We start from the raw sequence: 16,738 nt of genomic DNA, 5'->3' as shown, positions 1-16,738 counted from the left end.
TTGAAGATGCTCTCTTTTTTCCATTGTATAATTTTGGTTTCTTTTGTCCATAGGTGTGTGGATTTACAACTGAAAACTGGGTAACACTCTACCACAAGACCCAATGTGGTTCTCCTTCTTCCGTGGGAGCATTTAATAGCTTGGTTGGTAGAGCTGAGCTATGAAACTTCAGCTCATGTCATCTTCCTGCTCCAGCTACGAGCATTGCAGGCTGGAAGAACAAGCACACTGCACAACTTCAGGTGATTTTATTTCCTCCCCTTATGAAACTTTTTAAAAGCTGACAGAATACCCAAGCCTGGTGGTGAATACTTCTCATCTCAACCATCAAGGAGAGAGGGGGAGGAGGAAGGGAGATATGGTAGCAAGTTCTGGGCAAGCCTGAGCTGTATAGGGTGACCCTGTTTCAAAACTCAGTGAAAGTAAATCAAAACCCCAAGGGGAGGAATGTTCAGAAAGAGTCATATGAATCCTGGGGCTTCATCTATTACCATCTGTGATAATATGAATGTATTTGGCTCCCATAAACTCAGAGGGATTGGCACTGTTAGGAGGTGTGGCCCTGTTGGTGGCAATGTGGTCTTGGAGGAGGTTGGATGACACTCCCCTGTAATCCAGACCTTGAGACTAGAGGGCACACCTTTAATCTGGACCGCACCTTCTGTTGGCAGTGTGTCACTGTGGGTGGCCAGCTTTGAGGTCTTTCTCTCAAGCTTCCCTGAGTGTGATACTCAACTTCCTGTTGCCTCCAAGATGTAGGTAGGACACTCAGCTATTTCTCTAGGACCAAGCCTGCCTGCCTATAGCCATGCTCCTTGCCATGGTGGACTGAACCCCTGAATTGTAAGTGAGCCCCCTCAATTAAATATTTTCTTTATCAGAGTTGCTATGGTCATGGTGTCTCTTCACAGCAATAGGAACCCTAAGATACCATCTTCAAGGATTGGCAACTTATGACTAATCTTGTATTATTGAGATCTCTAGCTACCTTCCTTCCATTATTTTGAAACAAGAACCAGATATAATATCTTATCTGTAAGTATTTTTGTATGTCCCAAAAGACGAAATTATTTTTTACAAGACCACAGTCATAATACTATGTGACATCTTCAAGATTGGTTATAACTTCTTTTTTTTAAGTTATTTTATGTGTATTAGTGTGAGGGTGTCAGATTCCCTGAAACTGAGTTATATCCAGTTGTGAGCTGCTATGTGGGTGCTGGGAATTGAACCTGGATCCTCAACTTCTGAGTCATCTCTGCAGCCCTAGTCATAACTTCTTAACATCATTAAACATAAACAAGGCATTCAAAACATTCCAGTTCCTTTAAGTCCCCTCTCCTAACACTCCCTTCAGTTCTTCCAACTCCAAGCCTATTTAAACCTCATTTCCCCTCACCCTTCTTTTCATTTTCTTCTACATGGATACATTATTACTTTATTCATCCTGACTAGAGAATTTCCAGCAGTCAGGGTTCCATTGCCAGCATCCCACTCATATGACTTTATGAGCTCTGCGCTTTTCTAGAAGCACAGCTGTCTGTAACTAAAGTTTGATCAGACTTAGGTTAGAGGGGGTGCTTTGTTTTGTTTTGTTTTCTCTCCCAATCAGGAAAGTAAAAACCAAAACCAACCAACCAAACAAACCAAAAACCTGATTGTCATTCTTCTCATGATATTTAGGCGACAGTAAATGGCTACATCCACTGATTCATTGAAGTATTCTATTAGCCCCACACACCTTTTTCATGTGCTAGCTAGAATACTTGGAAAAGAAACAAATATCCTCTCATATACTCTTTAGCTACCTAAGGAATATACTTTATGCCGGAAGATGAAATAAGTGCCAGGTATAAAAGAAAAAAAAAACTGGACTTACTAACATTGCAAAAAATGTAGATGACAGATGGCAAGTCCCAACCCAAGCTATGAAAACAGGTCACGGATAAGGAGTGGTGACATTCCCGTAACCCCAGCATTTGAGAGGCTAAGGTAAGAAGATCACCAGTTTGGGACCAATTGGTGATTGCATAGCAAGACTCTGCCTCAAAAGAAAAAAAAGAATAAATAGTATTTGGAAATAGTTGCCCAAATCAACACTGCCACGTCAGCTGCTGTTGCTCAACTTGTTTTTACTTCTTTTCTGCCCCTTCTGAAAACAGCGTGACTCTTTCAAAGAAATCGTGAGGAAAACCTCGGAAGATGTAATGTGAGTGACGCTTCAAAAGAGGATGGGTCAGAATGCAGGGAAATATGTCATGGAAGAGGGCTTTTATTATTTTAGTGTTTTGGTAAAACCTTCTTGGGCTGCCTCCCTAAAGCAGGTAGATGATAGAACTCCTGGGACAAAATATGGTCTAACATCAGGGTAAAACTAGTTCTGCTAAAGGAAAATTTGTAATGGATTCTACAAATGCTTCAGGTTAGGTTAGTATTTAGCTAAAATGTGAACTCTCAACTGTCTTAAAAACTCAGTTCATCTGGGAGACAGATGAGTCTTTTTCATTTCTTTCCATCCCATACCACCAAAGGTCTCCATGACAGTCTAAAAGATGGGCTCAGAGATCTTCCAAGAGTATACTAATTTTATTTGTTAATAGAAATATAGTTCCTAAATAATAAATACTAACTTAATGATGCCATTTACACAAATGATATAAAATAAATGTGACCATCACTCCTTCAAGGTCTGCATGATGCAGAACGAACACATTTGCAGAAAACAGCTGGGCACTCACTCAGCTCTAGTTATCACAAAGATAAGACATAAGACATGCAAAATAACAATGAAGTCACACAAACCAAAAATGACTGTTCTAGTCGTTAAGCACATTTGAAGTTTGTGTTTTCTAGGCTTCAGTGCTTTCTGAAATGCAGTACCAGCAGTGAGGAATCCTGATGTCTAGAGGGCCTGTCCAGGTCTAACAACAGCTGTAATTCACTGTGCAGGAAACTGCCTTCCAGCAAGCTCACATACGTTAAGGTCAGCTAGCAAGTGTGGGGCCAAGTCATCTATTCTGTTTCTTGCCCTGTGATGGACACATACCTCATAGGCATCTGTCTCACTCATTTACCCTGATGTGAAACTGGGTGAAGCCTGGTGATGTTGCCAGTTGACTTTGTGCTCACCTACTCTTAGGTTGATGTCTTCTACTTCACAGGCAACAGGACAATCCTAAGGAACCGAAGTCACTAAATCCAACCTTTGATACACAGCAGTCCTTAGGGGTGCAACATTCAGACAATTGTCGCTTTTATTATGCAACTTTGAATGCACTTAGTTCCCCTAATGCTCACCCCCCACCCCCCCCACCCTCACCCCCACCCCCGCTCCTGTCTCCCTAGCAAACATTGCATAGCTTTGGACTTTGCTAAGTGAACATCTGACAAGGTACACAGTTTTATCTCCTGCCTTACGCTGCACTAGATGGCGGCCAGACAGTCTCTTGGACAAGCTTTCCTATAACATTTCTCAGAAAACACAGCATACTCATAAATACAAATGCTCAGTTATTTTGAATCCTTTATACAAACAACTAGACACTAGCTTAGATCTTTTAAGTGAAAAGGCAAAGACAGAAAAAAAAAAGCAAGCCACCCATGTTGAAGTTTTGTACTTGCTTCATTTGTGACAGTCTTACTATGCAGCATTGGGTGACCTGGGACTGGTTGTATAGCCCAGCTTCTCCTCAAGCTTGTAGCTGTCCCCCTGCCTCAGCCTCCAAAGTACTGGGATTATAGGTGTGAGTCTGACATCTACCCATGTTTTGTTGAGACTAGTTTAAAATCTTTATTTTTTTTTCCAGAAAGTAAGTTGCAAATTAAAATTTTAAACATTAAACAATAGCCAGGTGTGGTGGGGTGTGAGAATAATCTCAGCGTTTGGGAGGCAGAAGAGGCAAGACAAGGAATTCAACGCTAACCTTAGCTACATAACAAGTTCAAGACCATCCTGAAATATATTTGACCCCATGTCTCTAACAAAAAGTGGAAGAGAAGGCTGGCAAGATAGCTCAGCAGGTAAATGCTTGCTGTGCAAGTGTGGGGGTCCGGGTTCAGATACCCAGAACCCATGTAGAGTCAGGCACGGAACTGGGCACCTGTAATCCCAGAGCTCTCATGGATTGATGAGAGGAAAAGACAGGACAACCCCATAAGCTCTCAGGATACTTAGTCTGGAGAGTGAGCAATGAGACATAAGAGACCCTGTCCCAAACAAGGGAGAAAGCAAGGACAAACACCCGAGTTTGCCCTCTGACCTCCACACTCACACTTCGGCATGTGAATAATCCATGTCTATGAAAGAAGAATGGGTATTTTTGCCATTGAATTAGATATTCATTTTATGCCCTTGAAACTGGGCCACTTTGTGTACAATATTAGGTCTTCTGTCTACATGTGTTACCCTAACCTGTGATTAATCTAGCTTCAAATAATACCAAACTACTTCTCAACTAGTAAACTAACTCTAAAAGCCAGGTGTGGGAAGTTAACCTAACAACCTGACACTTGGGAGAGTGAGGCCGGGTAAGTAAGTGAGAGAACAATTTGGACTCTATGGAGACCCATGTCACCAAAAATGAACCAACTTGCTGGCCATGGTGACACATGCTGAACATCCCAGCACTTTGGAGGTAGAAACCAGAGGAAAAAGAGTTCAAAGCCAGCTTGGGTCACATGAGACCATGTTTCAAAGCAAAACAGCCAACAAACCAACCAACTAAAGAACCAAATAAAGACTTTATATTCTTTCTTCTGCATTTTATTTTTTTCTTCAGTGCTACTGTTTGTATATTGTACTTTTTCATATTCTGCCACCCTATAAGCCTTATCTTTGCCTTAGGTAATCAATAAATGTTTAGAACATTTAGAACTGCTAAAATGAAAGTGTATCTGATTTTGTACTTCTAGGCTAACCAATTAGCTTGATTTATTTGTCAAGATCCAATGTTCGGCCTACCACCATATTTTCCTGCACAGAGAATTTCCTTGGCCATTTCTTTTAGCACAAGTCTTCAAGCAGTGAATTCGTAACTTGTTCGTTCCATGTGCATGTGAGATTTTGAATGTCTCCCTTGAGGCAGATAAATCTCCAGAGATGCATGGTATCAATTTCTCTTCTTCCTTAAGTGCATCAGGACATCAAAAGTAGAATCTACTTCCCCTCTCCTTATCCTGGTCTGACATTGCGGTTTGACACGACCATTGAGTATGGCAGCATCCCTGTGCACTCATCAATGCTGTTTCTAGGCTCCAAAGTGTGCCAGCAGCTTCCGCCTTTACTTGAGGAAGTCAGATACTTTGGGCTCAATTACACTTGAAATTTGAGACATAGTGCAGAAAGAAGAGCTAGTGTGGAGGAAGACCAGATAGAAGACATGTTAGCAAGACCTTCTTGAACCTTCCATTCCAGCCCATGTATCTATTAAATTCAGCTGTCACACTGAACTTTGCTGATTCCCTGAAGAGCTGAAGTATAGCCCAGCAGATCCCTGCCCAAATTCCTAATCTCATTGCACAGGACAAGAAAAATCAGCTGAAATATTTAATCTATTATAAAATACCTTCCAGAAAACTACAGCTTGGTCTAAAGCCAGCTGGGCCATGTTCCCCTCCAGTGAAATCCCAGCAGTTGAGAGTGTGTGATAGTTCTTATTGTCAACTTGACTGGATTTAGGGTTACTTAGGAGACCGGTGGGGCACATCTTTTGGTGGAAAAGAGGAACTCAACCTGAGTGGTAGCATCCCATGGGCTGGAGTTCTAGACAGTAAAGAGAAAAGGAGACAAACAGCAGATGCTGGTATTCTCACACTCTCTGCTTCCTGGCCTCCATGGTAACTCTTCTGATAACTTGATGGAAAACTCTAAAAGCAAAAGCTCAAATAAAGTTCTTCTTTCAGGCATTTTTCCATAACTATGAGAAAAAGTAACCAGTGCAGATGGAAAAGTTTAAAACCATATGGGATCGGTGTTTAGCAGTAATCCAGGGTTATTCAGTATCTAGAAGTTGAATGTGTAGACTAACAATAATAATTTTTCAATGTGCATTTGAATAACAGTTTCATGAAATGGTTTTGTTTCAGGTACTCTTGCCAAGACTTCAGATACTAAGAATCTATAAGCATTTTTGTTGAATAAAAAAATTACTTGTTTTCCATATTAAATTTTAAAAATTGCATGCCATGGCAGAAAGAATGAATATTGCAACATTGGCTGAAACGGAATCACCACCTTTTGGCTGTAAGCCTTTCTCTGGAGATGCACACAGATGGCTCGGGCTCCACAAGCCAAGACTCTCTTGTGAGATGGAATTGGAAGCCTGCCATTCAGACATAGGAGGAAACAAAACTGGATGGGATAATGTGCTAATTAACATGGCTATCGAGGAATTTCCAGTGTTTTCATTTACTTCCTCTAGTTTCCCCTCAAAGGTGGCTTAAAGAGCAAGTTACTCATTAACAAGCTCTGCTAATAAGCTTGCTGATGCTGTGGGAAAACATCCCCAGTTCAGGCCAAGGTGGGCTGGCTCTATTGCTTTTGGATTTGTGGCATGGGGTATCATATCAGTGTGAGCACGGCCCAGCACAGTTGTTCACCATGGCCAGGAAGAGAGAGGAAGAACTCAAGGTCCCACAATCCTCCCCTCAAGGACATTCGCCCAGTGACCCAAAACCTCCCACTAGGCCCCACCTTTTAAAGATTCCACCACCTCTCCAGAATGCCAGGCTGGAGATAAAGTCCCTCACACAGCATGAGCTTTTGGGAGACAGTTCAGGTCCAAACCATGGTGCAGCCTCAAGAAGAATTTGAGCACACATTTGCCCTCACTGGGCACAGAATCACAGAATGTGTCCTTGTGATATCAGTACCAACTGGTACATTGAGTAGTGAAGAAAAAGATGACCTTCTTAAATATGTAAAAAGCAAAATCAAAAAAAAAAAAAAAAAAAAGCCGAAATACATGCAGGGGCTCAGGGAAGGCTCAGCCAATAAAGTGGGTGCCCATTAACCCGAGTAATGAAGTTTAGCATGGTGGTGTGAACCTGTAATACCAGCACAGCATGGTGGTGTGAACCTGTAATACCAGCACAGCATGGTGGTGGGAACCTGTAATACCAGCACAGCATGGTGGTGGGAACCTGTAATACCAGCACAGCATGGTGGTGTGAGCCTGTAATACCAGCACAGCATGGTGGTGTGAACCTGTAATACCAGCACAGCATGGTGGTGTGAGCCTGTAATACCAGCACAGCATGGTGGTGTGAACCTGTAATACCAGCACTGTAGGTATTAGAGACAGCAGGATGCCTAGAGCTCCCTAGCCAGTTGTTTGATACCAGTTGGCTGACAAAGAGACTTTGTTTTAGAAAAACAAAGCAGACAGCACATGGGCTATCACCCATGAGCACATGTACAGCTGAACACACACACACACACACACACACACACACACACACACAAAAGAAAGAAAGAAAGATTCCTGCTTGATGCTATTCTTATTAAAGAGATCTAAAAATCTGGTTTCTTGCTACTGAACAATAGTCATCACTATTCATTATCACTTTATTTCCCCCATTTCTGAGTCTCAGCTTCAGAGAGCCAGGTGTGTTTTCCTAGGGAGTTACCCTTGGCTGAAGCAGAGCCCTGGTCTCGGCCTCACAGCTTCCTTGCTGACTTTGTGCCCACAGGCTCAGGTGAGAGCAGAAAGTGACAGCCAGATCCCTTACCCTAGTTCGGATGGCTTTTTATGGGCTGGAATGGTTCCACTGCCCAGTGTATTAATTCTCTCTCTCTCTCTCATACACACATACACGGACGAAGACAGGAAGAGAAATATACTATCCCTTATAGCATTAGTTTTTCATCTGCTTACCAAAGGAAACCAACCCACAACAAACATATGTGATTGAGTATGTCTCTCCTAAGTCCATTACGTTAAAGCTAAGCCTCAAGGTGATGGGATGAGGTGGGCTCTTTGGAAGCTAAATGGATGCTAAATAGAACTGTGTTTAGCTATTTATACTTTGTTGTGACAAAATGCCCGGTGAAAACTACTTAAGGAAGGGTGGCTTTATTTTGGTCAACAATTTGAAGGGTGGAGAAGTGGTGGAGAGAACACACCTGTGGCAGCAGAAGCAGGAGACAGCGAGTCACACTACAGCCAGGAAGCAGGGAGAGACAGACGTCGGTGTTGGCTTTCTCCATTTCCCTTTTTATGCAGACCAAACCCATGGGATGGAGCCATCTACTTTCAGACGGGTCTTCTCTCTTGGAAACACCTGCACAGACACACCCAGAGTGTGTCTTCTAGGTGATTTCAAAGCCAGCCCAGCTGGCATTGAAGAGGAACTATCACATGGGCTCTGCTGCATATTCAGGGCCAATGTTCATATGAAACAGCTCTGAGAGGTCTTCTGACCATCTGCCTGAGAAGATACAGCAAAACAATTCTGTCTGTTGGGCCAGTGAGGTGATTCCTTAGATAAAATGGCTTGTCCTGCAAACTGGGCCACCTGGGTCCAATCCCCAGAACTTGTGTGGGAAGGAGAGAACTGACCCCCAAAAATTGTTCTCTTACCTTTCCATATGCATCGTGGCACATGTACATGCATACATGTACACACATGAGTGTGCGTGCGCACGCACACACACACACCACATACACATAATTAATACACATACTACACACGCACATACTAGGTATACACACTATTATATACATACACTATTCACACACATACTACGTGCATATACAATACATACAATAATAATAAATACATTTTTAAAAAAAAGAGATGTGGTCTGTGGGTTGGAAAGCCCCCCCCCACTACCTACCAAATTCACTAGTACTCCAATTCCAGAATTTAGGCAGATATTTCTGTTGCTTGTAAGCAACTCCTATTGTGATGTTTTATCATACTTGCACTGAATATCAACTCAATGGCCAGTCTTGACTCATTTAAACACCTTATCATTTCCCCTTCTTTGTCCTTTATTAGCTAAGAGCAAATCCCACATTGCAAATTTCAATCTGTGAACATATCAAGCTGTTTCTCCTCCCTTGTCAACACTTGATGACCCTTTGAGGAGACACACAGGCAGGGTTTAAACAATCTGGGCTACGGGCCCTTGCTGCACAGCCTGAGTTTGATCCCTGGGTACTTTTTAAAGATTTTTATTTATTTTAAAGATTTTTATTTATCACTCGCATGTGTGAGAGCCGGCTACGTATGTCACATGCAGACAGGTACCCGTGAAGAGCAGAAGAGGGTCTTAGAACCTCTGGAAATGGAGTACAGGTGCTGCGAGCCACTGGATGTGGGTGCTGGGAACTGAACGTCGGTCCTCTCTAGAGTAGCAAGTATTCTTAGCCACTGAGCCATCTCTCTAGCCCCCAGGGTGCTTTTAATTAATTAATTGATCAATCAGTTAATCATTTAGTGGTGCTGGGTTTAGAACCTGGAGCCTTATACGTGCTAGGGAAGTGCCCATCCCCAGACCCCAAACTTCTCTTTTATAAAACTATGATCTCTAAACAATCCTTATGTTTTAAGTTAGCCATAATTCCTTATACCATTAGCCAGGACTTAATATGTTTAACTGAGATCTAATAAAATGCAATACACTGCAAAGGACTGGTATGTCTTTTCATTTCCTTCTTATCTATACTTTCCCTCTTTCTCCCTACTTAGATAGCTTTTATGCAACATGCTTTTCAACTTCATTATTGCACTTTAGGTCTCAGGATTATGAGTGCAATTATGTTATAATAATGGCTGTTTTGTGGTATTTGCATGAGCCAGACATTTTTGGAAATACTTTGCATGTATTATCTCATCTTGAGTATATTTTCCCAGGGCTGAGGATTGAACCCGGGGCTTCCTGTTCACTAAGCACGCACACTTGGTCTCTCCTATCTCACGTAATCTTGACCACAACCCACTGAGCTGGTTGTCAATTTCATCTTGTAGACAGAAAGCCAAGGGTTAATGAGGCAAAGTCTTTTTCCTGGGAACACATAGTTAATAAGAAATAGAGCAGAGATTGGAGGCCACATCATTCCTATTCCAAAGTCCATGCCCTTAACCTGCAGCCTCCACATCACAGTAAACGCATCCCGAGAAGTTACATTATTCTAGGTATCTCATAGGTGTTTTTGAAATATTTCTTAAGTTAACAAAGGAAAGCAGGCGCTATCATAAAACAGCCAGGCAGCTAAGCTAAACCAACAGAGACATATTGACCAGCCAGTGGGAACTGAGTAAAATCATCAGGTAAAACAGGTCTTCCGCTCACCACCCAGAGATTGCAGATGGACAGACAAACTCGTTCAGTTAAGAGTGGCTGCTAGGGAGGACTTTGGCGATTTTGCGCATGCAACTGGAGTGGACAGACGGCGACTCTGAAAGGAGTTAGAGCAAGCCGCAGGCTCTCCCACTTAGTGTGAGGAGTACACATCCTTGGAGTAGGGTGTTAACAAACCAAACTTGGGTGACGAGGACCGCCAACTGGCGAGGCTCACCTCAGCTTCTGTCCTTCCAGTGTGTGTGGAAAGGTACCACACACCCCCATCAACCCGATGACATGCCATGTAGGCAGATGAGAGCCCAGCCCTTACCGTGCGTGCCCTGGCTGTCTTTCCTGGCAGGACCCCAGCAGGAGGCACATTGTCCATGCGTGGAAACTGCCCTTATCCTTTCGCCAGTCTTTTTTTTTTTTTTTAAAGCCCAGGATTTTCTTTGAATCCAAAGTAGCTATGGTCCCTTTGACTTCTGTTGCTCTGTGTGTCACTGACACACCGACACAATGCAGCCTTCCGCTGTGTTCTGGTCAGACACTTGCCAGTTCTGTCTTGTCAGGAGGGTCCGGGTTCCCAAGATGACCAGTCCGGAGTTTCTCTGGTTACAGGGATTACAGTCCTGGGTTGTTCTGAATTACAGGGAGCGCCATCACTACAGGAAGCCTATAGCCGTTGCTTAGCAGCAAACCCATCTTAGAGGCCTCTCAGGTCTGTTAAGCTAAGCGATCCTATGCTCGTCTCCAGACCTCGGGAGACTTCAAACTTGCTGCTCCGGCGTTATGACACAGCAAGAAGTGCCTGGCGAGCAGTGATGATTTTGTTCCTATTAGTCTCCTGTCTGCAGAAGCAGCTCCGCCTTAGGGGTGTTGGCGCACTGCTCTACACCTAGTGTTCTTTTTGCTTCCTCGTGCACCCCGAAATGACAGTGTCCTTAAGAAAGCCAAATAGCTTTGAACATGAACTAGAGCACTGGTTCTCAACCTTCCTAATGCCGTGACCCTTTAATACAGTTCCTCATGCTGTGCTGACCCCAACCATAAGACTATTTCTATTGCTACTTCAGAACTGTAATTTTGCTACTGTTGTGAAGCATGGTATAAACATCTGCGTTTTGTGTTTTTCGATGGTCTTAGGTGAACCCCCTGAAATGGTCATTTGACCCTCCCAAAGGGGTTGTGTGTGACCCACATGTTGAGAACCACTGAATTAGAGAAATGCCTAAATTAAAAAATAATCTACCACTTATTCCAGCCCATAAACAGATAAAAAACCAAAAACAAGACATGTTCATTATTCATGTTAGCAGGTCTCCTCCTGACCAGCAGTAATGTGGAGCTAATTGGTACAGCCCCCAGGTGCTAATTTTGAAGATGCTAGGATAATTTCAAAGCCAGATTTGCTTTTCTGCCTCGGATGACATTTTAAAATTACCAGTACTGTTTCTTATGGTCAGTGCACGGTATGTGGTAGCTGTGCCTGTGGTCTTTCAGATGCCTCTGGGTCTCCTTCCAGAAGCATGGTAGAGTTGCAATTACGGAGCTTCTGAGCTATGTGTGATCTGCTTTAAGACACTAGGGGATTGGGATACTATTGGTAGAGTGCTTGACTGGCACATCTGAAGCTATGGGCTTGACCTCCAATACCACATAAACCAGGCATGGTGGGACATGGCTGTAATCCCAGCACATGGGAGTAGATTCAAAGTGCAAGATTATCCTCTGCTACATAGCAAGTCCCAGGCTAGCTTTGAGTACATGAGACCCTGCCTCAAAAAGGAGGGGTTGGGGATTGTGAGCTGGGGGAATGATAGCTCAGTGGATAAAGTGAGGATCTGAGTTGATCCTTAGCACTCATATAAAAGAGACAGACACATTAAAAAAAAACGTTAGTTCTGTGACCTCCTGTGTCTTATATTCTACAGGACTGAACACATATTTGCTGTAGGAGCTTTGACAAGGCTGAACTGGTATATCTAGTATTCAGCAAAGGCTTGTGGCGCTTCATGGTGCCAAAGTTATGTTTGAGCGCCCTCTGCTGGAAGAATTGGGTATGTCTTGGGTAAATACAAGAGTCTACTATCAATGTGATGGGGGGGGGGTTGAGGGGCACAACTTGTACCTTTTAAATGCAAGCTCTGGAGATTTTATCTAAAATCTACACCAAAAGAAGTGTATTCTTTAAACAACTGCCCTCTGACTCACTATCCATGTACTAATTGGTATTTGTCTTTTTCAGATCTCAAAGAAAATGAAATTTAGGTGCATTGTCATTAACACACAGTTCACACATTTAAAAAAAAAAAATCTAAAACATGTTGGGAACGAGAAGGCCATAATACCATGCCTTTTTTCCTTTACAATTATTCTGCTATCCACCTTCATTTTGTGTGTGTGTGTGTGAATGTGTGTACATATATATGTATGTATAATCGGACTGTAATCTCTCTGCAATGACTTCTAATTTATCTGCCAAATCTCAGTCTAGATTCTGCCAGCCTTGTTAACTCATGCAGAAGACCAGGCTAAAGACACAGTGTGAGTAACGGGAAGTCCGTTTTGTCGGCAGAGGTATCATCTCCGTCTTCAGGGACCCTGTACACGTCCAGAGACGAAGACTGTCGTCCAGGGCAGAAACTGGAAGGCTTTGACTCTGAGCTCTGAGAAGAAATGACGCTCTGTGAAGGTGTGACCTAACTGGGAAGTTTGTTGGAAAGCAGGACTGGCAGGCTCAGTGGTTGGTAACCCAGCCCTTGGGAACTGAGGAAGGATGAATACACCAAGTCAGAGGTCCTCTTAGGATGTATAGTGAGTTGCTGGCTTATGCAATCAGGTTCTGGCTCAACAAGCAAAAGGGAAGGGGGAGAGAAGATGTGGAGGAGAGGAAGGAAATGGCAAGAGGAATGGGGAAGAGGGAAGCCCAGAAGTGCTCTGAGCTCTCAACACTTACTGGGAAGCAACTCTTCAAACAGACTAGGGTGTGCAAGGACTTTACATCGATTGCCCATGGATGCCCGGGGCTGATGGGATAGTGCAACTTCCTTTTCTTCTTTTTAATTTTTATTATTATTTTATGTGTTTTAGTGTTTTGTCTGCATGTACATGTGTGGCGCCAGCTGCAGGGAATGCAATGCCTTCTGTGGCCTCTGCAGGCACAGACACGTGAGAAGTTTTGGCACTTTTAGGAGGTAGAGCCTAAATGGAGGAATGGGGCTGAAGGGAGAAGGCCTTGAGGTTTAAAGCCGGCCCTGCTGCCTGCCCCCTTCTGCCTTCTCTTCCATCAGCTTCTCTCCTACTGCCACAGCCACAAGCTGCCCATGCTGCCATGCCTTCCCTACAGAGACGGACACAACTCTCACTCTGTGAGCCCAAGTCGATCCCTCTCTCCTTGGTTGCTTATTTTCAGGTTGTTGGGCCCAACAATGAGAAAAGTAACTAATACAATAGGTAAAAATCTATTCAAGACTGAGTACAATAGGTAAAAATCTATTCAAGACTGAGCGCCCTCCATCAGAAAACAAAATTCTGGTGTTCCAAACTCTGATCCCTTTGAGCATCACTGTGACGATTACAAGTAGAAAACTCCATACCTGACCGCACAGTACAGGCCACAGACAAGACACAAACACAGGCTTGTATGTGTGAAGATGATGTATTAATCATCTTCAGGCTATTCATAGAAGGTATGTAAATTGAACTTTGTGTTTTGACTTGGATCCCATTCACCCCTAACGTAACTTACTGTGAAAATACAATTTTTCCCAAGTCCAGAAAGAAAACAAAGCTCCAGAGACCTCAGTGGTCCTGAGTATTTCCGCTAAGGGATACCAACCTGTAAGCTCTTTTCTGCCACAGAAAACCGACACATGTTAGAGCCTACTAACAACTTGGCCAAAATGTTTCTATTATTGAATGGCAGGGACTCACTGGGTTTCCCTGTGGTGGAATGGGAGTAGGAGACAGACTGTTTAAAGTAATGCTAGTTTCTAGCCAAGGTCTGTGTAAGCTTTGCATCACTATGGCAAAACACAAGAGCTGATCAGTGTTATAAGATTACCTATTTTGTTTCATAGTTTCACAAGAAAAATATAGATATGATCTCCATGTTAATATTTTCAATGGTTGCCATCTCTATTGCTCTGGGCAGGAGAAGGAAATGATGTCAGCCGTGTGGTGAGGAGAGAAACAATTTTCTTTCTACACCTCAAACAGATGCAGAGACACGTGAAAGCAGCCTGGGGTCAAAGGTCACGCCACTCAGCCAAGCCCTCAGCCTTCTAAATTGTGAGCTGGGTATGGTGGTTCATGCCAGGAACCCCTGCACTGGAGACGAAGGCGGGAGAGTTGCTGTGTGTTTGAGGTCAGTCTGGCCTTCAAATGAGAGCCTGTTTTTAAAATAGAAAATATTTTGTTTCACTGCTGTGTACTTAATTATATAAAGATTTTTGTTGTTGCTGTTGTTAAAATAAAGCTAGGAAATTTCCATCTGTGTGGTGTTAATTAGTTGTTTTCAAACACTAATTGGTAAATGGTGTATTTTTATTGTTTTATAAATAGAGTAAAAAAGCCCACAGAAACTGTTGGGGAAATTTAAGCAAGTAAAGCAATTCCATGTCCCTGCTCGACACCAGTTTGTCCTAGTGGTGACACAACTGGGTAGTTTCTGACAACACTGGAAATTTATATAACGAGACAAAACTCTACTGTGCAGCCCTGACTAACTTGGAACTCACTAAGTAAACCAAGCTGGACTTGAACACAGAGATCTGCCTCTACCTCCTAAATGTGGGATTAAAGGCACGCACCTCAGCACCCAGCCTTCCCACGGTACTCTCTCCAAGGGGGCAAATTCTTTTTGAAGCAACTGTCCTCATTTATTGACCATGTTGCTCCCTGAACCTGGTGTGTGTATGAGTGTGTGTGTCTGTGAGTGTGTGTGTGTGTGTGTCTGTGAGTATGTCTGTGTGTGTGAGTGTGTGTCTGTATGAGTGTGTTTGTGTGTCTGTGTGTGTCTGTGAGTGTGTCTGTGAGTGTGTGTATCTGTGTATCTGTGAATGTGTATGTGTGTGAGTGTGTGAGTGTGTGTGAGTGTGTGTGTGTCTGTGTGTCTGTGAGTGTGTGTGTCTGTGAGTGTGAGTGTGTATGTGAATGTGTGTGTGAGTGTGTGTGTCTGTGAGTATGTATATGTGTGTGAGTGTGTGTGTCTGTGAGTATGTGAGTGTGTGTGTCTGTGAGTATGTATATGTGTGTGAGTGTATGTATGTATGTGTCTGTGAGTGTGTGTGTCTGTGAGTGTGTGTGAGTGTGAGTGTGTGTGAGTGTGTGTTTATATATCAATTGGTACAGTCCCCAGCAGTTAAGGGCTTCCTTCAACTTCCCACTTCAGTGACTAGTCACAGGTCTGGGCCTCTTGTAAACAACAGGCAATACACTGGGGGTCCCGTGACACGAACACCTCTTCAGCCCCGTAAGTTATCACTGTGGTTCTCACCCTGTGGGTCATGACCCTTTTGGGGTGGTCAAATGACTTTCACAGGGGTGGCAGATCAGATTTATAACAGTATCAAAATTACAGTTATGAGGTAGCAATGAATTAATTTTATGCTTAGGGGAGGTCACCATGGGGAGCTACAACCATGAGGGACTGTATTAAAGAGTCACAGCTTCAGGAAGATTGAGAACCACTGCTTTCTTAGACTAGTTCATGGAACTCGAGGATGCTATCTACATTCAGCTACTGGTTTATTACAACAGATGTAGACACATAGACAGACAGATGATAGGTAGGCAAATAGGTAGATGATAGGTAGCTAGGTAGGTAGATAGGTACATAGATGATAGATACATAGGTGATAGGTAGGTAAGTAGGTAGATAGATAGACAGATAGATAGATAGACAGATAGATAGATAGACAGACAGACAGATATTATAAAAACACTTGACAGAAGCAACTCAAGGGAGGGGAGTTTATTTCAGATCCACATTTCAAAGGGTTAGAACTGTTCAACTCAACATCCAGGAAGCAGAGCCAAGACAGGAACAGGTGAGGCATGCATGCCGTCTTTCTATGGGACCTACTTCCTCCAACCATAACCCACCTGACAGTTTCCCACATCTCCACAGTCTGAGTCTGTGAGCCCATCAAAGCACTCACAAGGCCAGAAACCTCATGGCCTCTCTCAGGGAACACACTTAGCAATGTGTACCCCCACCCCCTCATTCACAACCCCTACCCCAAAGGTGAGCTTTACTGATCAAGGTGTTTCTCAACCCAGTCAACAGATGATAAGATTAACCACCACAGTGGGAGGAAATGAACTGCCAAATGAAGGTTACATAGAATCCTAGTCCAGAGGGGTCCCCAGTACAGAAGTTCCTGTCATCATGGGGTTGGGCGTGCCATGCTCCTGCCACAACCAAAATCTTAGGGATGTTTGTAG

Source organism: Phodopus roborovskii, unplaced genomic scaffold (assembly GCF_943737965.1).
Source record: "Phodopus roborovskii unplaced genomic scaffold, PHOROB, whole genome shotgun sequence".
Classification (NCBI taxonomy): Eukaryota; Metazoa; Chordata; class Mammalia; order Rodentia; family Cricetidae; genus Phodopus; species Phodopus roborovskii.
Note: the sequence above shows the minus strand (reverse complement) of the source record.